Source organism: Aotus nancymaae, unplaced genomic scaffold (assembly GCF_030222135.1).
Source record: "Aotus nancymaae isolate 86718 unplaced genomic scaffold, 86718_ANA_hifiasm-v0.15.2.pri h1tg000033l, whole genome shotgun sequence".
In the NCBI taxonomy this organism is placed as follows: Eukaryota; Metazoa; Chordata; class Mammalia; order Primates; family Aotidae; genus Aotus; species Aotus nancymaae.
The window spans coordinates 62,222,287-62,246,746 of record NW_026988447.1 but is presented as its reverse complement, the minus strand read 5'-3'; the positions used below and the strand labels follow the sequence as shown (position 1 = coordinate 62,246,746).

The window sequence follows — 24,460 nt, the reverse complement described above, 5'->3', positions numbered from 1 at the left end:
GACTGCTTTCGGTTTCTGCCCAAAGGTGCGGCCAGGGAGGGGAAGGAAATAAAGGAAGAGAGGTTTGATGTGTGTTGCTGTCCTCGCAGCGAGCTATTCTGTGTCGTCCCTGACGCCACCGTACACTCCGCCTTCCAGCGCGCTCCCGCGCGCGCCCGCCGAGCTACCTCCACCACGCGCCCGTGCTCCCCCTGAGGCTCCGGCTTGGGCGCGTGGACGCGCCCATTCCCCCTCCTCCTCCAGCAGGAGAGGCTCCGGCTTCTCCAGCCTTCCCACCCTACCCCACCGCACCCAATAGGCTGGCCGTTCAAGCCGCCCAGGGCCCGCACTGCCCCTCTTACCCGGCCGGCCAGTGGGCCGGCCTCCCTTCCCTTCCCTAGCCGTCCACACCCACGCGTACAGAGGGGCCGGGGCCTCCCTCAAGCTGCGGCCTCGGCCTCCTCCTCGCGCGGCAGCTGGTGCCTCCCCGGCCCTACGGGGCTCACGCGCACGACACAGCCACAAGATGTCCGCTCTGACGGAACTACTGCCAGCTGCCACGCTCCGCCCCTCCCCCTTCTCCTGCCTCTTCACCGCCGCGGATCAGTCCGCCAACGCCGCCGTCGCAAGCACAGGACCAATGTGAGGCTGAAGCCAGACGGCTTGCTTCCCACGTCCGGGGCCGAGTGAATACGTGCCAATCCCTTTTCCTTGTCCTTCTCGGAACAGCACCTTCTTACTGAACAGATCGGAGATTGGACTAGGAGGGCGGGGGAGGGAGGCGGATCATGGGCTGGGGGGAGGGTAGACGAGTGGCGGAAACCCTTAGGCTCAGAGAAGCATCGAGAACCGGAAGGAGACCATGGGCGGAAGGTAAAGCAAGCAGCCGCTGCGCGACCCAGCCCCACGCCCCTCCCCACAACGTCCCCCAGTTTCCTCACTTGGTATTGAGGCGACGACTCTCGCGAGAACTTCGTGGCTGGCTAACCGAAGCGGTAGCTCTGCAGTGACTTAAGAGCAGTTTTGGGCGCTCTTCCTCTCGGGGTCCCGCCCCCAAAAATCCACAAATTCTCGCGAGACGCAGTGAGGCACCGGCTCGAACTGGGGCGGGCCACTGCCAGGAAAGCACCGCCCCTGAATGTTTAAGCCCGTGGTTGGAAGAGGAAATGGAATTCCCCGGACTGGTAAGAGCGCGCGCCGACACAGCCCTCTCTCACGCGCCCAATCAGGGGTGTGCGGTGGGAGGTGTCTTGGATTAATTACCAGATACCTTTAATCGATGTTGAGCCGGGATTTTGAGATTTCCGGTGGAGCAGGTGAGCAGTATTTACTTGCCTGCCCTGCTGGGCTTGTTATGCTGTGGGAGGAGGCTCCCCTCAAGATGGGATCAGTAGTTTTAAATAGACTCAGGTTGGCGGCTCATCAGCGCTCCCACGTGCTGAAGTCTAGTGCATGTCTGACCCTAAAAGAGCAACACTGAGAAGAGCAGGCCCATAGGCCAGTTCCCAGAGTTAGAGCAGCCCGAGTCAAGCTCAACTGAGTCGATGGGGCTAGGACAGAGAGGGTTAGGGGCAGGGTGGTGGTCACGCGTCTCCGTAGTGACGCCGCCATCCGCCAAGTGTAGAAGTGGAAACAAGCTTAATTTCTCAATACCTTTAACTTCTGTTGCTGTGTTTCAGTTACTGAGCCAGAAAGTGGCGAGACTAATTAAGAAATTAGGCAGAGTTTAGAGTCATAAAAACCATACGGTACTTCCTGAAAGATCCAAGTTGGGAAGTGGGGTTTACATAAATAGGATTGGCCTGTTTTAGTCAAGGGTTTAAAGTATGGAGAGGGCAGTTATGCTCTGTAGTGTATTCTTTAGGCGAAAGAAAGACCTTAATTTTGTGTGGGTAAGCACTGACCAGCTTAAAGTTTTCTAACATTCCTTAATGACCCCAGTTACTGAAGTGGAGATCTTCAATTACATGGAAAAAATAAACTTAAAACCAATACACTTAATTTGAAAACTTGCAGGAAGTTTTACCTAATAAAAACAGATCAACAATGATGAATATAAGTGGTCTAATGTATACTGTTCAAGTGACCATGTAGCGTCACTAGAGCAATTAGTGAAGCAGTGCTTCTCAAACTAGTGTCCATAGGAACCACCTGGGGTTTTGTTGAAAATGCGACTTTTATTTGGTAGGGCAGAGGTTGAAGCCTGAGATCCTATATTTCTAACTAACTCCCAGGTGATAGACATTTTGCTAGTCTGAACCACCCCGTGAGTAGCAAAGCACTGAAGTTCTCACCTTATGGCCTAACTGCTCATGAGGCTCACCTCATGAACACCTCTGGCCCCTCCCTCCTCCCTGAATAATCTGTGTTCTCTCTCCTAGCTAGCCAAATATAGTAGAAGCACAGATTAGGCATGAAGGTGGAGGGAGGAATCCGGGTTTGTAATTGCTTCCCATTTGTTTGCTATTGGCCTGTTTAGTTATATTCTGACTCCGTTTCTTCACTGCTAAAGTAATAATAACTGTCCTTTTTCATAGGGTGATTGTGTAGTTTAAGTGTCATAATGTATGTGAAAGGCCACTGTAGACCCTACAATGCTGTATAACTGTAAGTTACTAAAGTAACCAGACATTAACTGGCCATAGTGTGAAACAAATGTACAGTAATAATAGTGGCCGGGCACAGTGGCTCACGCCTGTAATCCCAGCACTTTGGGAGGCCCAGGCAGGTGGATCATTTGAGGTCAGGAGTTTGAGACCAGCCTGGCCAACATGGTGAAACCCCATCTGTATTAAAAATACAAAAATTAGCTGGCCGTGGTGGCCGGCCCCTGTAATCCCAGCTGTTTCGGAGTCTGGGAGGTTGAGGTTGTGGTGAGCCAAGATCGGACCACTGCACCCAAGTCTGGGCGACAGAGTGAGACCCTGTTCCCCCCCTAAAAAACATCCTAATATATATGGAGTTCTAGATTATCCATGCTTATAAAGACAAGTGATTGTGTAATTACAAATTCATTTGTGTTAGGCACTAAATTCCTTAGTTGATTAGGCTTTCTGCTTATACTTGTTTGTATTTGTATTAGTGGACTTACATTTCTGCTCATAATTTGCCATGGTTAAAATCAAAAGGCACATAGCCTAGAGGCATTTTGATGCCTTAGGATAAAGCAGGCCAAGCGTAAGTCAAATTTTTAAACATTATTCATATACCTATTGTTACAGAGAGCCCACTGTACAGCTGCAAATAAAGTTAAAACATACTCATTTTACTTGAATTACAGTGGTAGAAATGATCTCATTTGACACAAGAAAGGAAAATAATCATGTTTTTATATTGCAATCGGAGATATGCTAAAAAGAAAAAAGATTCTGGCTGTAAATACTGAGAAAAATTTACATTTAGAAATTAATAAAGGTACAAAAATGTTGACAATATGATTAAAAATAATCCCTTACTTAATAAATATTATTTTGAAGTCTTAAAAAGGATAAAAAAAAATTAGGCTGGGCTGGTGGATCACCCTGTAATCGTAGCACTTTGGGAGGCCAACGTGGGAGGATCACTTGAGCCTAGGAGTTTGAGACCAGCCTGGACAACACAGGATGACCCCATCTCTACAAAAATAAAAAATATTAGCCGGGCATGGTGGTACACACCTATGTTCTCAGCTACTTGGGAGGCTGAGGTGGGAGGATTGCCTGAGCCTGGGAGGTTGAGGCTGCAGTGAGCTGTGATTGTGACACTACACTCAAGCCTGGGTGACCGAGCAAGACCCTGTCTCGGAGAAAATTACTAGTAAATGGGCATTTAATCTACTAATGTGAATAATGGTGGTTTGCCAGGGTCTTAATATTATGTGAATTTGTCAGTGAGGCCACATTATTATAATAACTTGAGTAAAGGGTTACTTAGAATGTACTGATGAATAAACATAATTAACATACATTATATATATACTTATATTGTTATAAGTATATAACAATATATACTTAATATATAACAATATATACTTAATATTGTATCTATGTTTTTGTATATCTTTGTAACTTTGTTACAGAATATTATAACTTTCCAAAGACACTGGCTCTAGTACAGTGTATACCATTTTATTAGTTTAATTAAATTGTAAATGTTACGGTCCAGTTTTTATATTCAGAATGCTCATTTACATATTCTGCCTGGAACAAGTACTTTGGAGCCCATGTCAACCAAATGTTACTTTACATTGCTTGCACAAAAGTCAAAATAATTTCTATACTTATCAATTCAGAATCTTGTTAAGTCAAATTAATATGGTTTGAGAAACTGTACTTTATTTCATGCTAAGAACATCATTTTGGCCTTAAATTAATAAGGCTTTTGGCATGTAATGAACCATGCACAAATCTTTGAGATAAAAATAGAATATTTTTCTACACAAAAACTTACACACAAATGTTCAGAGTAGGGCTATTCATAAGAGCTAAAAAGTAGAAACAACTCAAATGTTGATCAGCTGATGAATGAATAAAGAAGATGGGCTATATTTGTATAGTGGAATACTCTTATTATAATAAGAAGGAACGAAGTACTAATACATGTTACAAAATGTATCTTGAAGCCTTAAAACATTCTGTCAAGTGAAAGAAGCCAGATGCAAAAGGCCACATATTGTTTGATTCCATTTATATGAAATGACCAGAACAGTGCATTCTGTCTTTCAAAAAGCTTGTTTACTTACAAACACAGGTAAAAAAAAAAAAAATCTTTGTAAGACTGCTGTTGGTGTAGGATGAGGCAGGATAAAGAGACTGCGATTCAGTTTGTCAGTCAGTGATGCTTAGGTCTGAATAGGCAAGTGGGAGTCTTTCAGGCTTAGGACAAAGAATGTTAATGTAGTAGAGATCTGTTTTTAGAATCACTTCTATCTTTCTATTTATTTAAGAAATATCGAACCACTATTATGTGCTAGGCACTGAAGATACATAAACAAAAGACACAGATGTCACCCTAGGAAAGTCTTTTGAGGAGACCAGTATGTATCTGACGTCATAGAATGGGTTCAGTGACATAAAAGTGTGCAGAGAGCACTATTAATGTCCTGAACTCACCTGGGGGTGGTCAGGGGAAGTTTCTCCAAGGAAGAGAGTTGTATTAAAACAAATGGAAAAAAGGGAGCAAGGCAAAGTTGGAAAAACAATAGTGAGGGAGGCTCCTAGGCAGAGGGAACAGCATGCAATGTCTCAGAGATAACTTGATAAAGTTTTGAGACTGTAAACACTTTGGCTGCAGTACTGGGAGATTGAAATGGAAGGGACAGGGCAGCAAGGAGAGAATGAGAAGTCGGAAATATGAGGAGACAGCATAGATTTTAAAGACATGACTGGAGATACTGAGGGCATTTTATGCTGAAGGGGATGGGATGGGATGGGAGAATTGAATTTAACCAAAATGGCTTGATCAGATTTTGATGGCAAAAAGAACCTGTAATAGCAGTGTTGAAGCATGTGCCCAAAGTATGTATTGGGATGGAGACTAGAGGCAAGAAGAACAGGATGCTAATTAAATAATCCAGAAGAAATGTGAGAAAGATCTGAAATAGTTGCACTAATAAGAGATAGTACAGGAAGTAAATTTAGTTTATTTACTGGGTCGAGCTTGCCTAAAAAATATTTTGGGGGGAATTCTCAGTACAGGAAGTTAATTTAGTTTATTTACTGGGTCAAGCTTTAAATTAGCTGGGTGTGCTGGCATGTGCCTGTAATCCCAACTACTCAGGAGACTAAGGCAGGAGAATCCCTTAAACCTGGAGTCGGAGGTTGCAGTGAGCCAGGATTGCACCACTGCACTTCAGCCTGGTGACAGAACGAGAATCCGTCTCAAAAAAAATATTTTTTTTTTTGAGGGGGATTCTCCCTCCAGTTACTTTTTTTAGAATGTCACACTAAAATCAAGCCAGGCACAGTGGCTTATGCCTGTAATTCTGGCACTTTGGGAGGCCAAAGCGGGAAGATCACTTGAGTCCAAGAGTTTGAGACCAGCCCGTGCAACATGATGAAACTGTGTCTCTACAAAAAAGTTAAGGCATAGTAGCACATGCCTGTGGTCCCAGCTACTCTGGAAGCTGAGGTGGGAGGATCCCTTGAGCCTAGAAGGTCAAGGTTGCAGTGAGCCATGATCACACCATTGCACTCTAGCCTAGATGACAGAGTGAGACCATTTCAAAAAAAAAAAAAAATGTATAGAAAGAAAACAAAATGTGATATTCTAATAAAATAACTTGAAACGTAATAGTATGAACTTATGTTTTTAGCTCTTAAAGAACTATGAAACTAAAGTTTACATAACAGTGGAAACATGCTGCATGTTTTGTTTTTTCCAAATTAAATCCCTTGAAATACAAATGTAGGATAACTGCCAATTTCATTTATTTTAAATTTGGCCACGTCTGTACTAACTGCTGTGATCCATGTCTCAGTTCCTTACCACTTTACTAGAACCTTTGGGAGACCTTTGTTCATTCTTTGACTGATATCATTTGGCTTTCATGTGGCCAGAAAAAAGAATTTATTGTCTATATCTGTTCTATCTGTGTAAGATGTATTTATGTATGATTATAAGCAGGCAGCTAGCAGGGAAACCATGGGTAAAGGGTATTTGATCCTAGTTTCTCTCCTACCACTACTTCAGCTCCCAATCCTATCTAACTAATTAGACCCAATAGAAAAAGTCACAAGATTGAGGGCCGGGTATGGTGGTGCACAGCTGTAATTCCAGCACTTTGGGAGGCCATGGTTAAATCCAGGAGTCAGAGACCATTTTGGGCAACATGGCAAAACTCTGTCTGTACAGAAAATAAAAAATTAGCATGGCATGGTGGTGGGACCAGTAGTCCCAGATACAAGGGAGGCTGGGGTGGTAGGATCACTTGAGCCTAGGAGGTCAAGGCTGCAGTGAGCTGTGATTAGGCCATTGCCTACCAGCCTGGATGACAGAGCAAGACTGTGTCTCCAAAAAAAAAAAAAAAAGGAACATTCAACTATTTTTTTTGTCTTGTCTTTGTGTGTTTTGAGACAGGGTCTCTCCATTACCCAGGTTGGAGTGCAGTGGCACCATCTTGGCTCCCTGAAGCCTCTGCCTCCAGGGATCAAACAATCCTCCCTCCTCAGCCTCCTGAGTAGCTGGGATTACAGACATACACCACCAGGCCTGGCTAATTTTTTAACTTGCCCACTCAGATTCTTTCTCCCTTTCCATCCATCTCCAATCCCCACTCCCTCAGGATACCCTAATGGTTCTGTGGGTATCCTTAGTGTTCACTTATCACAGTCTGCAGAACCAATAGTCTAATGAATATAAACAAATTATAATGAGGAAGCCTCATTCTCAGTAACAGTAATGTGTAAAACAAATAGCCCTCCAGATCTGTGAGTTCCATATTCATGGATTCAACCAACCGTGGATCAAAAATACATATTTTAAATTACATATTTTGTGAACTCTATACTTTCTTCTTGTTATTAAGAAATGCAGTATATTTACAGAGTGTTTATATTGTACTAAGTATTATAAGCAATCTAAGGAAGATGTGCATAAGTTATTTGCAAATATGACATTTTATATCATGGATTTGAGCATCCTTGGATTTTGGTATCTGAGGGTGGTTCTGGAAACAATCCCTCAGGAATACTGGAGATTGACTATAATATGAAGTGTATCAGGGACACATAAAGACAGGCACTCAGAGGAAGATAATCTGGTTTACCAGCATACATGTAATAAAAACAGAATGTTAGTTGCCTGACCTCTCAGTGTAAGCCAGATAGGTGCTTGTTGGCTGCCCAAAGAACCTATTTCAGTTTAACCCTGAAAGAATGGGTCTGTGTTATCTAGCATAAAGCAGTTACCTTTTCTTCATCTTTACCAGTCAGACCACAACTACATTGTTTTTTTTTTAACAGCTTTATTGAAATATAATTGACATACAATAAGTTGTACATACCTAAATAGTTTAATAAGCTGACATATGTATATACTCATGAAACTCACCAAAATCAAGATAATGAACTTCACTACAAGTTTCCTTGTGCTCTTTTATAAATCCTTTCTCTTGTTTTTTCCCCACCCCTCTCTCTTCTTATCCATAGGAAACCTCTGATCTGTTTTCTGTCACCGTGGATGAGTGCATTTTTACGGTCCCATCAGCTATGTATGAGTGTACCAATTTCTCCTAACTTGTTAGGGTTAATCTTTTCAATTTTAGCCATTGTAATAGGTGTGTAGTGGTATTTCATCATCATTTTAATTTGCATTCTCCTAGTGACTAATGATATTGAGCATCTTTTCATGTGCTTCTTTGTCATCCACATATCTTCTTTGCTGAAATGTCTGTCTGTATTTCTCCCCATTGTTTATTGTATTCTTTTTGTCAGTATTTACAGGTGACACATATTAAGTGGCCTTAAATTTTTTAACTAATAAAATCATAACGAGGTAACATATAGCTGAAGGAATGTGAAAAAGCATGACAGACTTTGTGAGATAGCAAAATTTAAGGTTTGACTATATAAATCTGAGTATTAGGTCAATTTTTTTTTATTGTGAGTTTTTGGGTGAAACCTGCTAGACAGATTCTAAAGGAGAAGTCACACTATATCTATTTTTTAAAATATTAGATAGCAGAACCACCTCAACTCATACTGACTAGTGCCTAAGTCACTTCCACAATTAAGAGTATAGGCAGTAGTGTGATAGAACTCGCCTGTAACAGCTTACAAGGGTCAGTTAAAAAATTTTAGGAATATTTCAGGCTGATTGTTAAACACAGCTATTATTAAAAACTAATAATAGCCGGGCGCGGTGGCTCAAGTCTGTAATCCCAGCACTTTGGGAGGCCAAGGCGGGTGGATCACGAGGTCAAGAGATCGAGACCATCCTGGTCAACATGGTGAAACCCCGTCTCTACTATAAATACAAAAAATTAGCTGGGCATGGTGGCGCGTGCCTGTAATCCCAGCTACACAGGAGGCTGAGGCAGGAGAATTGCCTGAACCCAGGAGGCGGAGGTTGTGGTGAGCCGAGATCGCGCCATTGCACTCCAGCCTGGGTAACAAGAGTGAAACTCCGTCTCAAAAAAAAAAAAAAAAAAACCTAATAATAGACATGACAATTATATTCAAATTTGTTATATAAAGCTCAAAAGTAAATACTCAAAACTCACTTCCTAGTTATGGTATTACAGACATACCTCATTTTATTGAACTTCATGGATATGGTATTTTTTACAAATTGAAAGTTTGTAGCAGCCCATATTGTGCAAATTTGTGGTGCCATCTTTCCAACATCATGTGCTTACTTTGTTAGTACGTTTTAGCAATAAAGTATTTTTTTATTTAACTATGTACAGGCCAGGTGCAATGGCTCATGCATGTAATCCCAGCATTATGGGAGGCAGAGGCAGGAGGATCGCTTGGGCCCAGGAGTTTGAGATAAGCTTAGGCAACACAGTGATTCTGTCTCTACAAAAAAATTTTCTAAAATTTTCTCAAATAGCTATAGTCCCAGCTATTTGGAAGTCTGAAATGGGAGGATTACTGGAACCTGGGAGGTTGAGGTTGCTGTGAGCCGTGATCTTGCCACTTCACTCCAAACTAGTGACAGAGCAAGATTCTATCTCTTAAAAAAAGTATGTACAGTCATTTTAGACGTGATGCTATTGCACACTTAATATAGTATAAACATAAGTTTCATATGCACTAGGAAAACAAAACTGTGCTGGGCAAAGAAAAAAAAAAAAAGGAAAGACAAATAGCTCTATCTAACCAAAATTCTTTTCATGTGAGGGAGCAAAAGATGATACAAGAGGAGAGTTTCTTATAACCCCCAAATCAGCTTTTTAATGGATGAAGCTTTTTTTGTCCAGAGTTACTGAAGCTTCTGGATGTTGTTGGTAATTTGAGTTCCCAGACAGATTCAGTAAAATACTGTAGCAGTCCAGAGAAAACCAAATAAACTTACAGGGAGGGAGGAAGTGAAATTCTTACTCTAAAAGATAAATCTACTGCTAAGGTTGAATGGCTGTCACAATTTAATTTTTTAAAAACTAGGCCAGGCACGGTGGCTCACGCCTGCACTTTGGGAGGCCCAGGCAGGCAGATCACAAGGGCAGGAGTTCGAGACCAGCCTGACCAACATAGTGAAACCCCATCTCTACTAAAAAATACAAAAAATTAGCTGGGCATGGTGGCACATGCCTGTAATCCCAGTTACTCAGGAGGCTAAGGCAGGAGAGTTGCTTGTACCTGGGAGGCAAAGGTTGCAGTGAGCCAAGATCTCGCCATTGCATTCCACCTGGGTGACAGAGCGAGACTCTGCCCCCTCCCCGCCCAAAAAAAATATAGGAGAAACTGGTTGGACAGGTGGCTCACATCTGTACTCCCAGCACTTCAGGAGGCCGAGGTGGGTGGATCACGAGGTCAAGAGATCGAGACCATCCTGGCCAACATGGTGAAACCCCATCTCTACTAAAAATACAAAAATTAGCTGGGTGTGGTGGCACACACCTGTAGTCCCAGCTAATCAGAAGGCTGAGGCAGGAGAATCACTTGAACCCGGGAGGTGGAGGTTGCAGTGAGCCACGCGCCACTGCACTGCAACCTGGCTACAGAGCAAGACTCCATCTAAAAAAAAAAAATTAGGAGAAACTAAGGATTTCAAATGGAATAGAAATTATCTTACACTCTAGGGTCTAAATGAAAGGCATATATGTTTAAAATGTAAAAGAAAGAAACATATTACTTTCTTCTTCTTTTTGAGTCAGAGTCTCACTATGTCACCTAGGCTGTAGTGCATTGGCACCAACATGGCTCAGTGCAGCCTCAACCTCCCAGGCTCAAGTGATCCTCCCATCTCAGCCACCCCCACCAAGGAGCTGGGACTATGGGCACATGTCACCACACTTAGCTAGTTTTTAAATCTTTTGTAGAAATGGGTTTTGCCATGTTGTCCAGGCTTGTCTTGAACTCTGGGAATCAAGCAGTCTGCCCTCCTTGGCCTCTCAAAGTGCTGAGATTACAGTGTGAGCCACCGTACCCAGCCTCATATGACTTTGAATAAGGCATTTGCTTATGCTTTATAAGATACTAGTAGTATAAACTATTTAGAGTGATGCACATAAATAACGGTTCAGACATAAATATAAGACCTAAAGCTATAAAACTACTAGAAGAAAACAGGAAAACCACTTCAGGACATCGGGTCTAAGCAAAGAGTTTATGGCTAAGACCTCAAAAGGACAAACAGCAAAGACAAAAATAGCCAGATTAGACTATATTAAACTGAAAAGCACAGCAAAGGAAATAGCAGAGTGAAGAGATAACCTGCTGTATGGGAGAAAATGTTTACAAACTATTAATCCAACAAGGAACCAAGGTTGAGAATGTACAAGGAACTTAAACAACTCAACAGCAAAAAGCAAATAAGCCCATTAAAAGTGGGCAAAGGATGTGAATAGACATTTCTCAGAAGACACAAATGCCCAATAAGTATATGAAAAAATGTTCAATATCACTAATTATCAGGAAAATGCAAATGAAAACCACAATAAGGTATCACCTATGACAGAGGGGTTATTACTGAAAAGACAGAAAATAACAGATGCTGGTAAGGATGCAGAAGTTGTTCTCTCCTTTTTTTTCTTTTTTTTTTTTTTTTGAGACAGAGTCTCACTCTGTTGCCCAGGCTGGAGTGCAGTGGCGTGATCTTGGCTCACTGCAACCTCCACCTCCTGGGTTCCAGCAATTGTCCTACCTAAGCCTCCCGAGTAGCTGGGATTACAGGTATGCGCCACCATGCCCAGCTAATTTCTTTATATTTTTAGTAGAGATGGAGTTTCACCATATTGGCCAGGCTGGTCTCGAACTCCTGACCTTGTGATCCGCCCACCTCAGCCTCCCAAAGTGCTGGGATTACAGGCATGAGCCACTGCACCTGGCCGAAGAAATTCTTTTACACTGTCAGTGGGAATGTAAATTAGTACAGCCACTATAGAAACACAGTATTTCTCAAAAAAAACTAAAAGAACTGCCATATTATCTGTCAATCCCACTATTGGGTATTTATTCAAAGGAAAATAAATCCGTATATCAAAGGGATACCTTCATTTGCATTTTCAGTGCCACACTGTTCACAACAGCAAAAAACATACTCAACCTAAGTGTCCATCAACAGATGAATGGATAAAGCAAATGTGGTACATATACACAATGAATACTATCCAGCCACAAAAAAGAGTGAAATCATTTCCTCTGCAGAAACGTGGAAGGAACTGGAGGTTATTATGTTAAGTGAAATAAGCCAGGCACAGAATGACAAATATCCCATGTTCTCTCACTCGTATGTGGAAAACTAAACATGTTGATCTCATGGAGGCAGAGAGTGGGATGGTGGGAAAGGTGTCTGGGTTGGAGGAGGGGATGAAGAGAGGTTGGTGAATGGGTATAAATATACAGTGAGATATGAAACAAAGGAATGGTTAATAGCAGAGTAGGGTAACTACTATAGTTAGTTACAGTGAATGATTTCTATATTTCAAAATAGCTAGGAGAGAAGACTTGAAATGTTCCCGGCACTTAGAAATATTTGAGGTGATAGATACCCCAGATACCCTGACTTGATCAGTATATATTCTATGCATGTAACAAAATACCCCATATACCTCCTAAATACGTAAACCATCATGTATCAATTTTTCAAAAAGTATAGCAGTTTGGTACAAAAACTAGCTGGGCATGGTGGCAGCCGCCTATAGTCCCAGCTACTCCGGAGGCTGAGGCAGGAGGATTGCTTGAACCCAGGAGGCAGAGGTTGCTGCAGTGAGCTGAGATGGTGCCACTGCACTCCAGCCTTGGTGACAGAACAAGACTCCATCATAAAAAAAAAAAAGTGTAGCAATTTAGTATTAAACTGGAAGGATCGAAGAACCTAACAAATAATCTTTAAACCAGTCAATGCCCTATGTAATTTGTTTACCAATAAATTGGATGGAACAGATGGAACTTTGTAGCAGACACAGGTGGTTTATTTTTAAATGAGGAAGGAATACAAATTCCCCAGGAAATAATCTCTTTCTCTAAGAACATAAAGTTTTATGGAGGAGCTAGAATATTCTCATATGAAAAATACCTAAGCATATATGAAAGTAATATATAAAACAGAAAAGTATTATATATATATATATAAACAATAACTTAGTTGTTCAGTTTTTAGTTACTGCTGAACATCCTGACAATTAAATAAATCACTGTTTTTTCCCTAACCCTGTCTTAATTTCTACTAAGTTCCTCTGAATATATTTTTCCAGCCACCAAGACTAAGAATCAGTATATTGGAGTCATCTTTGTCTTTCACCCTTCCCTTATCAGTGTCCATTTCTACTTATTTAGGCCTTCAGTGCATATTATACCTTACGTTTTATAACAGTTTATACATTTTAAAAGATTTCCATCATTATGTAATCACTGTGAGTTAAGCAGAAGTGATTAACATTTCATCACTCAAGTATTTATTGAGGGCCTACAAGGTGAGTGACATATAAATAAGGATGCAGAATCAGACTGGTTAAATGACTTGCCCAAGGTGACAGGATCAGTCATTACTAGCAGTCCTATAGTTCTAATGTCAACATTCTTTTCATTACACTATGATGCCTCTCAACTCATATTTGGTCCATTACTGTACATTCACAGTGGGCTTCTCTGCCTCTGCTTTTCTTTCTTGAGACTATCTTGCACATCGCCATTAAATTAAACAGTTGGCTGGGCGTGGTGGCTCACTGCTGTAATCTCAGCACTTTGGGAGGCCGAGGTGGGCAGATCATGAGGTCAGGTGTTCAAGACCAGCCTTACCAATATGGTGAAACTCCGTCTCTACTAAAAATATAAAAATTAGCTGGGCATGGTTGTGCCCACCTGTAATCCCAGCTACTCAGGAGGCTGAAGCAGGAGAATTGCTTGAACCTGAGAGGTGGAGGTTGCAGTGAGCCAAGATCATGCCAGTGTACTCCAGCCTGGACAACAGAGCGAGACTCCATCTAAAAAAAAAAAAAATTAAACACAGCTTTCATTGTAATGTAGCACAATAAAGAACTTTTCAATGGTTTCCTATTGTATACAGGATAAAAACTTTATCTCTGCTTTTACACGTGAAATCTCTATTTAACTGTGATCCTCATATTCTTTTGAACATACTTTTACTTTTCTAAGAGTATGCCTTTGCTTTTAGCAGTGTTAACCTTGAGTTTCAAATCTTTAAGTAACAGTTATTGCCGTAGACCTAGGTATTTATGCTCCAAGTATTAGCTGTAGACTAAATATATGTGCAACAGCTATCTTGTGTATTTTAAGAGAGGATACGTAGCTTCTAGTAAAGTTTTTGATATTAAAAAAAAAAAGTCCCCTTGGCTGGGTGAGGTGCCTTATGCCTGTAATCCCAGTGTTTTGGGATGCCAAAGCAGGAGGATCACTTAAGACCGGGAGTTTGAGACTAGCCTGAGCAACATAGTGAGACCCTGTTTCTACCCAAAAAAAAAAAAAATAAATAAATAAAAATGCCAGGCATGGTGGTGCATGCCTGTAATCTCAGCTACTCAAGGAGGCTGAGGTAGGAGAATCAGTTGAGGCCAGGAGTTCAAAGCTTCAGTGAGCTATGATCAGGCCATTGCACTTCAGCCTTCATGACAGAAAGTCTGTCTTAAAAAAAAATCTTTTAGAGTTTCACTTCTGATAATTAAGAACTCAGTGGTTTTGACCATACTTCTGCTGTGAACAACTATAAAAGCTAGACCAAAACAAAACAAACACCCATTTAAAGGCACTTGTTAGTGAAAAGTTGTACTTTCCACTATCACACCAAAGAAAAAGGAAAATATGCGGCAGGCGTCTTTAGATTTGGAGGCAAAACACAGTACAATTGGGTAAGCTGTTCTTAGAGGTTTAACTGTAACTATAAGACTACCAGTTTTGGCCAGGCACAGTGGCTCACACCTGTAATCCCAGTATTTTGGGAGGCTGAGGCAGGCGGATAACCTGAGGTCAGAAGTTCAAGACCAGCCTGGCCAACATGGTGAAACTCTGTCTCTACTAAAAATACAAAAATTAGCCGGGCCTAGTGGTGCACACCTGTAATCCCAGCTAATTGGCTGAGACAGGAGAATCACTTGAACCTGGGAGGCAGAGGTTGCGGTGAGCCAAGATCTTGCCACTGTACTCCAGCCTGGGTGACAGAGCAAGACTGTGTCTCAAAAAATAAACAAAGAAATAAACCAGTTTTGAGTGGGGTGGGGCTCAGACTTAGGCTTTATGATCCTGTAGACCCAATGGTATTGGAAGTTAATGTAAGAGAGATGTTATATGAAGCCTCTGGCAAGTTTCAGTGCAAGAACTACAACATGGACCCTTAAGGTTTTGGAGTAAAGCTGTATTTTCCTTAACCGTGGTTTTGTTCCCTTTTTTTTCCTTTGAAAAGCACCTGTTGATTTGTGCTGGTACCTGGAAGAGATGTAACACCTGATCATGGGACATCAAGTGACTGTGTGAATCAAACTGCCCATCATGAATTGGTGTTATTTGACTCACCAAACTGTACAACTGAATGAGCACAGGAACAGTGCACTACATATGGGACTGGAACCACGAATGAGCAGGTCCTATAGTACCTGCCTCTACTCCTTCAACACTTCTCCCTCAACGTACATAAACTGTCATCATAAGGAGTTCCCTCTGACCAGTTAATGGAAGAGAAAAAAGTATGGATCTTGTGGATATCCTAACATATCTCTGGCCATTGGACCCCTAGAAACCTGTGGCAAGTCCTGGAAGTTTTTCAAGGTTCATCTTGCATCTTTCTTACCAAAACATGTAGAATGCTGCCTACTTCGGCTCATCAGTTTTATTTAATATAATTTCATTGCTACAATGGATCAGTGTGATGTTCTATGGAATAACAAGATTATCAAGGTCCCTTCATACCATATAGAGAACAGGAGAGTTGATGTAGCCTGAGACAAGACAGTAAGGACTTACTGTTGTCCCTCCTATGTAAATATTTCAAGGCAGTTTGTTTCTGGTCCTTCTTATGACTAGAATGGGGGTGGGGGACATTTCCAGATCAATATCAGATCAGTATCATGTCAACATGTATATTTATTTCTTCCAAAGAAGATACCACACCTAGAACTGTCATTCCCTATGATGAATCTGGTAGCCACAGGAAATTTAAATGGGAATGTGGTATGAATCACCTTGACAGCATGTGGCACTAATCTCTGCAATTTCTTTTGCTTTTTTATATTTTGTAGAAATGGAGTTTTGCTCTCTTATCTAGGCTGGTCTCAAACTCCTGGGGTCAAGCGATCCTCCTGCCTTGGCCTACCAAAGTGCTGGGGTTACAGGCATGAGCTACTGTGCCTGGCCAGTCTCTACAATTTCCTCAGGGATATGGTACTGCTTTTCCTTTACTGTCTTAATAAGGAGTGGCAGAAAGCAGACCTAAGCTGCTGTGTAGCACTTTCCACCATGATGGCAATCACTCCACGGATCAGGAACCAAAATAAAGTTTGTTATTAAAATATATCTGTTACTACAACACATCTGGGACTGGAGAAACGACCACAGTATGGGTCACTCTGGATCCACTGTTAGCCACAGTCAGGCCAAGATTCCATCACTTGACTTGCTTAGGTCTCCTATTTTGACTACTTGTCCAAGGTAGAATTTATAGTTTTGGGTTTCTAGTATTAATACAAGTTTAGAAACAGTGCCTTAAGAAATCTGGCCAATGGGGTGTGGTGGCTCATGCCTGTAATCCCAACACTTTGGGAGGCCAAGGCAGGTGGATCATGAGGTCAGGAGTTCAAGAACCACCTGGCCAACACGGTGAAACCCCATCTCTACTAAAACTGCTAAAATTAGGCAGGTGCCATGGCACCTGTAATCACAGCTACTCAGGAATCAAAGGCAGGAGAATCACTTGAACCTGAGAGGCAGAGGTTGCAGTGAGCTGAGTCACGCCACTGCACTCCAGTCTGGGCAACAGAGTGAGACTACCTCCCAAAAAAACAAAACGAAAAAACAATTCTAGCCAGCCTGGCCAACATGGCGAAACCCCATCTCTACCAAAAATATAAAAACTAGCTCGGCATGGTGGTGCGTGCCTATAGTCCCAGCTACTCGGGAGGCAGAGGCTGTAGTGAGCTGAGATCACACCGTTGCATTCCAACCTGGGTGACAGAGTAAGACCTTGTCTCAAAAACAAAACAAAACAAAAAAAAAAGAATTTGGCTTATTTTGCTAATTGTGGCTACTTTGTCACTGATATGTATTTATTTATATTTTTAGTTTTTTTGAGATAGAGTCTCGCTCTGTTGCCCAGGCTGGAGTGCAGTGACGTGATCTTGGCCCACTGTAACCTCCACCTCCCAAGTTCAAGCCATTCTCTTGCCTCAGCCTCATGAGTAGCTGAGACCACAGGTATGCACCACCACACCCAGCTAATTTTTGTATTTTTACGAGAGATGGGGTTTCACCATGTTGGCCACGCTGGTCTCAAACTCCTGGCCTGAAGTGATCCGCCTGCCTCAGCTTCCCAAAGTGCTGGGATTACAGACATGAGCCGCTGCACCTGGCCTGTCTCTGATATTTATATGCCATTATGTGGCCTCTACTACCTTGGGATTCTAATGTTCCCACTAAGATCAGCAAACCCAGTTCCACTACAGTATTCATCACCATTATCTCTTGCAAACAAAGCCACTTCAGAGCTCCTTGGAAATGGTGGTGCTCCCATCATCACTGCATTCCTTAATGACATGGTGAAGATTAACAATGGCTAGGGAGCCTTTGTATTTTGTGCTCTACAATATGCCCAGGAATTTCTGGCATTTTGGCCATCTTATTTATAGGCTATTACTGAATTTAAGCCTCATCCTACCAAATTATTAATGCCAAAATATTAAATCTTGATTCTTAGGTAAGTGCACCCATGCCAATAAATTTGCCATGATCTAACCTTAAATGTATTCCCATATATGCTGTCCAGAATCCCGCTGATTAAAATGGCAAGGCCGTTAGTTCTCCTACGAGGCTTTCTCTTTACAGAGAAGGCCTCATGCCTCTCTGACTAGGCTATGTTGGTCTATAACTGGAGGCACTAATAGGTAGTAAGGGTAAGTTCTTTATTTTATTAACATTTTTTGGAGACAGGATCTTGCTTTGTTGTTCAGACTGGAGTGCCGTTGTATGATCATGGCTCATTGCAACCTGGAACACCTGAGCTCAAGTGATCCTCCCCCCTCAGCCTCCTTGAGTAGCTGAGACTACAGGCGCATACCACCCTGCATGGCTAGTAAAAAAAAAAAAATTTTTTTTAAGAGACAGAACCTTGCTGTGTTGCCTAGGCTGGTCTTGAACTCCTGGACTCAAGCATTCCTCCCACCTCAGCCTGCTAAAGGGCTGGGATTACAGGCATGAGCTACCGTGCTAGCCCCAGCCGCTAAGTTCTGAGGAGAGCATGTATCAGCTTATAGAGGAGCTTGTCCAGTGCAGTCACTGAAAGCCTCTATGCATAAGAGCCTGGTTTCCTCAGAAAGAGGTTTAGGGGAATATTAATGTTCAGAGTTTTCAGCTTCATTTTCCTCTGCTCAAATATCCCTATCCTATGTCTTAGGACCCCACTCTCCCCACCAATGCCCTAACATTAAAATAGGAAAGGGGAAGAATTAAGCATGTAATTGATACTACAAATCTACGATATCTGCCTGGTGATTACAAAAGCTAATCAACTCCTTCAGACCTGTACTGGAGTTCTGATGCTCCACATAGAGTAATTTTCTTTTTGTTGTCATTATTGTTTTTTGTGATAGCGTCTCTGTCGCCCAGACTGGAGTGCAGTGATGCGATCTCGGCTCACTGCAACCTCTGCCCCCCCAAGTTCAAGTGATTCTCATGCCTTAGCCTCCCGAGTAGCTGGGACTACAGGTGTGTGCCACCACACCCAGCTAATTTTTGTATTTTTTCATATAGATGGGGTTTTACCATGTTAGCCAGTCTGGACTTGAACTCCTGGCCTCAAGTGATCCACCCACCTCAGCCTCCCAAAGTACTGGGATTACAGTTGTGAGCCACTGCACCTGGCCACCACATACAGACTTAATTGTAGTTTTTATGTTTTTCTTATGTATTTTTCTTTTCTTTCTCTTAGAGATAGGTCCCACTCTATCACCCAGGCTGGAGTGCAGTGGCATGATCATAGCCTACTGCAGCCTCAAAATCCTGGGCTTAGGTAACCCTTCTGCCTCAGCCTCCTGAGTTGCTGGGACAACAGGTATGTGCCACCATGCTTAGCTAATTAAAATAACATTTTTAGAGATTGGGTCTTGCAGTGCTGCCCAGGCTGGTCTCAAACTCCTGGCCTCAAGAGATCCTCCCACCTTAGCCTCCCAAATAGGAGACTACAGGTATGAGCCACCATGCCGCTTAACCCACTTATGCCTAGTGTTCTATTATTGGAACACTAAGCATGTGGGAGTTATTTATAGCCAACTGCTCAAGGTCATTGCCAAGGTCTGATTTTTCACTCATGCAAAATTCAAAAAATTGCAACCTCTGGCATAAATGGGTTAAGTACTTTCTGTTTCCGACCATAAGAAAAGTCAGGTGGATCTATAATCTTATAATTACTATGGCTACCATGGTGATACACTCCTCACCCGCTTCACTCAATTTCATGTTGTTACTGGTAATCATACTACCCCAAACCAACTTGGCACAGTGATTCATTCCTGTAATCCCAGCACTTTGGGAGGCGAAGGCAGGAGGATCTCTGGAGCTCAGGAGTTCAAGACCAGCCTGGGCAATATAGTGAGACTCTGTCTCTACAAAAAATAAAAATAGGTCAGGTGCAGTGGCTCACAACTGTAATCCTAGCACTTTGGGAAGCCAAGGTGGGTGGTTCACCTGAGGTCAGGAGTTCAAGATCAGCCTGGCCAACATGGTGAAACCCCGTCTTTACTAAAAATACAAAAATTAGCTGGGCGTGGTGATGGGCGCCTGTAATCCCAGCTACTCAGGAGGCTGAGGCAGGAGGATCGCTTGAACCTGGGAGACAGAGGTTGCAGTGAGTCGAGATCACACATTGCACTCCAGCCTGGGCAACAAGAGCAAAACTCCATTGTAAAAAAAATAAAAATAAAAATAAAAAATAAGTGTAAATATAAATTGGCTGGGTATGGTAGTGCACGTATGTAGTCCAAGCTACTCAGGAAGCTTAGGCAGGAGGATTGCTTGAGCCTAGGAGGTTGAGGCTGCAGTGAGCTATGGTCACACTACTGCACTCCAGTCTGCACAACAGAATGAGACCCTGTCTCAAAACAAACAAACAAACAAAAAATCACAAAAAAACGTAAATACTGTAAGCTATGGATTACCTGTAGTCTGTGGTCTCTCTTTCCTTACAGCAATGAGGTTATTCCTCTGATTGATTTTATGTGTGCATGCGTGTGTGTGCATGTGTGTGTATCCCATCCAATCTCAAAATCTTACGTGAGGGTCCAGTCCATTTCCTGTTATGACCTCTGTTGCAAATTACCTTATTTTTAGAGTCTTAAGAAGAAATAGAGGACAGATTAAAAATAAGAAGGCTGGGTATGGTGGCTCATCCACATAATCCCAGCACTCTGAGAGGCTGAGGCAAGAGGATGGCTTGAGCCCAGGTGTTTAAGACTACCCTGGGCAACATGGCGAAACCCTGTTGCTACAAAAAGTACAAAAAGAATAGCTGGGTGTGGTGGTGCACACCTGTAGTCCCAGCTACTTGGGAGGCTAAGGTAGGAGGATCACTTGAGCCCAGGAGGTCAAGACTGCAGTGAGCCCTGGTCATGCCACTGCATTCCAGCTTGGGAGACAGAGTGAGACCCTGTTTCAAAAAACAAACTAACAAAAAACTAGTAAAATACATTACATTAAAATTAAGAACTTTTTGTCAAGGCACCATTACAAAAAGGCAAACCACAATATAAGAAAAGGTACTAGCCACACATATATTTGACCAAGAACTCATATACAGAATATATAAATGATTCCTAAAAATCATTAAGAAAAAGAATGACAACCCAGCAGAAATATGGTCAAGTTACTTAAACAAGCATTACAGAATAGATCTTTAAATGTCTTCTGAAGGCCATTTTTCTCAAACAAAATCAAAAAGATCTCCAAACGTTAAGCAGCATAAAATGGTCCTCAACTTCAATGGTCATCAAGTAAAAGGTTAATGTCAAAATGAGATACCACTACATTCCCATCAGAATGCCAAATTAAAAATATTGACAGTACCACATGTTGACGACAGGGTGGAGAAAGTCAAACTGTCACACACTGTTGCAGGGTGGTGAGGGGGGATAGGGATACAGGGATTGGGTAGTTTCCATAAACTTTGGAACACTGTCATTCTTTACAAAATTTGAACATACATAAATGACTAAGCAACTTTAATCCTAAGTGAAGAAATGTCTTCACTTCCATGCCAAGACACATTTATCCATTTACTAGAATACAGAAGTGAATATGAACAAACTATAAGCACCACAGATCATTCTCAGAAATATAATGGTGAAAATCCACATTATATAATTTCATTCATGTAAGATTCAAAACTAGGCAAAAATGATGTATGGTTAGAAATAAGAAGAGTGGTTACATGTGGGGAAGAGTGACAGGATCGTTTTTGGGAGCTCTCATAAGAAGGTTTCTGTTTCCAGGTGCTGGATACAGGGATATTTCTACTTTGTGATAATTCACTCATTTTTGCATATATACTATATTTCAATTTTTTTTAAATGGCAGTTCTTAAAAGATTATGAATTAGGGTTTAACCTCCTTGCCCCTCTCCATCAATTTAAATATTCCAGTTCAGATCCCACACCTTACAGGAAGCCCTTCCCAACCACTTCGGCCAGAAGCAATTTCTCTTTCTTCCTGGTTTTTATACAATGTGCTCTGGCAGGTAGTATAATATAGTAGAAATAGTACAGGCTAAGGAACTTGGGCTTTAATCTGTAAGGCAATAAAAAGCAGAAGATTGACTCCATCAGATTTGCATCTGCCCACCAAGAGTTTAACCAATTTTACTTATATTTCTTTGTAAATATGAAAATTTATATACATATACTATATAAATATATGGCTTTTATGCCATGGAATACTACTCATCCATAAAAAGAAATGAAATAATGGTATTCACAGCAACTTGGATGGAGTTGGAGACCATTATTCTAAGTGAAGTAAATCAGGAATGGAAAACCAAATATCATATGTTCTCACTTATAAGTGGGAGCTAGGCTATGAGGATGCAAAGGTGTAAGAATGACAAAATGGACTTTGGGAATGCAGTGGGGGGAGGGTGGGAGGAGGGGGAGGGATAAAAGACTACACATTGGGTACAGTGTACATTGCTTGGGTGACAGGTGCACCAGAATCTCAGAAATCACCACTAAATAACTTATCCATGTAACCAAAACCCACTGTTCCCCAAAAACTATTGAAATAAAATTAAAAAAAAATATTAAAATGTATAATTTCTTGGATTGTTACAATATTTGCCCTCAATAAATCATGCTTCCTTTGTTCATGCATCTTTGCAGTGTGCCTTTTCCACTTTTCCCATAAAAGGGTTTATTTCCTGACTCCTTGAATCTAGCTATCTTTGTGACTTGCTTTGACCATAGGATGGAAACAGATATGACTTTGTACAACTCCTTAGACTAGGTGTAGAGAAGCTTCACAGCTTCTTTTTTCACCATTTCGAACACTGCACTGAGACCACTATGTTATGAATAACTCTGGGATGAAAGACAATGTAAAGGGTGCCACATGAATGAACACAGGGAAGACTAACAGAACTTTCTGGCCAAATCGCAGTGTGATGGGAAATAATAAATCGTTGTTCTTTTAAGCCACTGTTTTGGAATGCAGGTGTAATGCAGAAGCAGATAAATTTTGGGAAACGGAGTCCCTTTTCCATTACCTAGCTGACCTATGACCTATTAATTTACTCTGTTGTGGCAGAGAATACGATTATTTCCCAATGTCCTTTCTTCTCTTCTTTAGTATTAGAACCCCGCTGTGTTAGCTGGGTACATTGCTACACGGATAATGACTATAATTTCCTAACACACTCTTGAAAGTCTGACCATGTAACTAGATTTTGGCCCATGGGTCGCAAGTGGAAATGGTGGCTCCAACTTCCATGATATGCCCTTAGAAAGAAGAGGTATACTGTTTTACTATTTCCCTTTCTCAAACGTATTAAGGCAGGAGCTGGAATTACCATTTTAGACCATGAAATAGAAGGCACATATTGAGTAAATCAGATTAACAAACTACAAGTAGCTTGAGTACCTGATATCCAGAGCTGCTCTATCAGTCCTGAACTGATTATCCTTGGACTATGAGAAAAGAAATTTACATCTTATGTCATTAATATTTTGGTCTGAGAGTAAGCAAACCTTAATCTCAAGTAATATGTGTTTTCCACGTTCCCTTATATAATTATATATGTGTGTGTGTGTGTGTGTGTGTGTACATATACAAATATAAATAGCTGAGTATGTACACACACAAATATGTGAACACCTATATATACTGATGATGTTATTTGTTTTACAGATTGAGATCCTATACTTTTCTCCATCTTTTTCTCATTTAGCAATACCTGGAAATGACAACTCATATAACTTTAATTCATTCCTTTTTATAGCTGTATAATATTTTGTAGGATTCATGAGTCGTAATTCATTCTACTTTTTTCCTACTGATGAGCTTTCCCAAGAATGGTATAGCAAGAACAAAATATATCTGTAGCTTAACAAATTTTAACACAGCTTGCCAGGCTGTTTTACAAATAGACTGAAAAAGTTCACATTTATGCCGGCAATCTATACCAATACTTTTTTACTTAGAACCCTCACCAGCCATAGTTGCTGTTGGTCATTTAACATTTTTCCCAGTCTGAAAAGATGTTTCACCTCACTTACGACAAGAGAAATGCATAGTAAAATTGTACTGAGAATAAACATTTCCACTTATCAGTCCCAAATCCAACAGTTTGAATAACATACTCTTAATAACAGTGTTGTGTATGGCAAGAAATTTGGCAGTATCTGTCAAAATCACACACACACACAAACATACTTTAACTTGGCAATCTCTTTTCTGTGAATTTATCCAGCAGATATCTTGAACATGTGAGACAAAATTATGTACATTATTATTCAATGATAATTTTTAAAAGCCAAAGACTGAAAACAATGCACATGTCCATCTATGTCCATCACAGGGGCTAGTAAAATAAATTCTGGCATTCATGTAGTGGAATACTAAGCAGCCGTTAAAAGACAGGGAATCTCATTACGGAGTTACATAAATACTTCTAAGTAATATACATAGGACAGTGT

The 24,460-nt window shown here is 41.4% G+C and overlaps 1 protein-coding gene and 1 long non-coding RNA gene across 8 annotated transcripts in view; one reads left to right on the top strand and one right to left on the bottom strand.

Moving 5' to 3' along the window:
• The window catches only part of UBE2D3 (ubiquitin conjugating enzyme E2 D3), a 31,159-nt gene extending 30,136 nt beyond the window's left edge, over positions 1-1,023 (bottom strand). For 2 of the 4 annotated variants that reach the window (XM_012436471.3, XM_012436477.3), the window contains exon 1: positions 401-489. The gene's annotated coding sequence lies outside the window, so the exon portion shown is untranslated. Of the gene's footprint in view, positions 1-400; positions 490-565; positions 726-920 lie in introns of those variants that run through there. The other 2 variants (XM_012436472.3, XM_012436473.3) reach the window with 2 other exon arrangements.
• Positions 762-24,460, top strand: part of LOC105706265 (uncharacterized) — a 38,001-nt gene continuing 14,302 nt past the window's right edge. Inside the window, exons 1-2 of one of the 4 annotated variants that reach the window (XR_001104793.2) lie at positions 762-1,163; positions 15,481-15,934. This is a non-coding gene — a long non-coding RNA (uncharacterized LOC105706265). Of the gene's footprint in view, positions 1,296-15,480; positions 15,935-24,460 lie in introns of those variants that run through there. The other 3 variants (XR_010345403.1, XR_010345402.1, XR_010345401.1) reach the window with 3 other exon arrangements.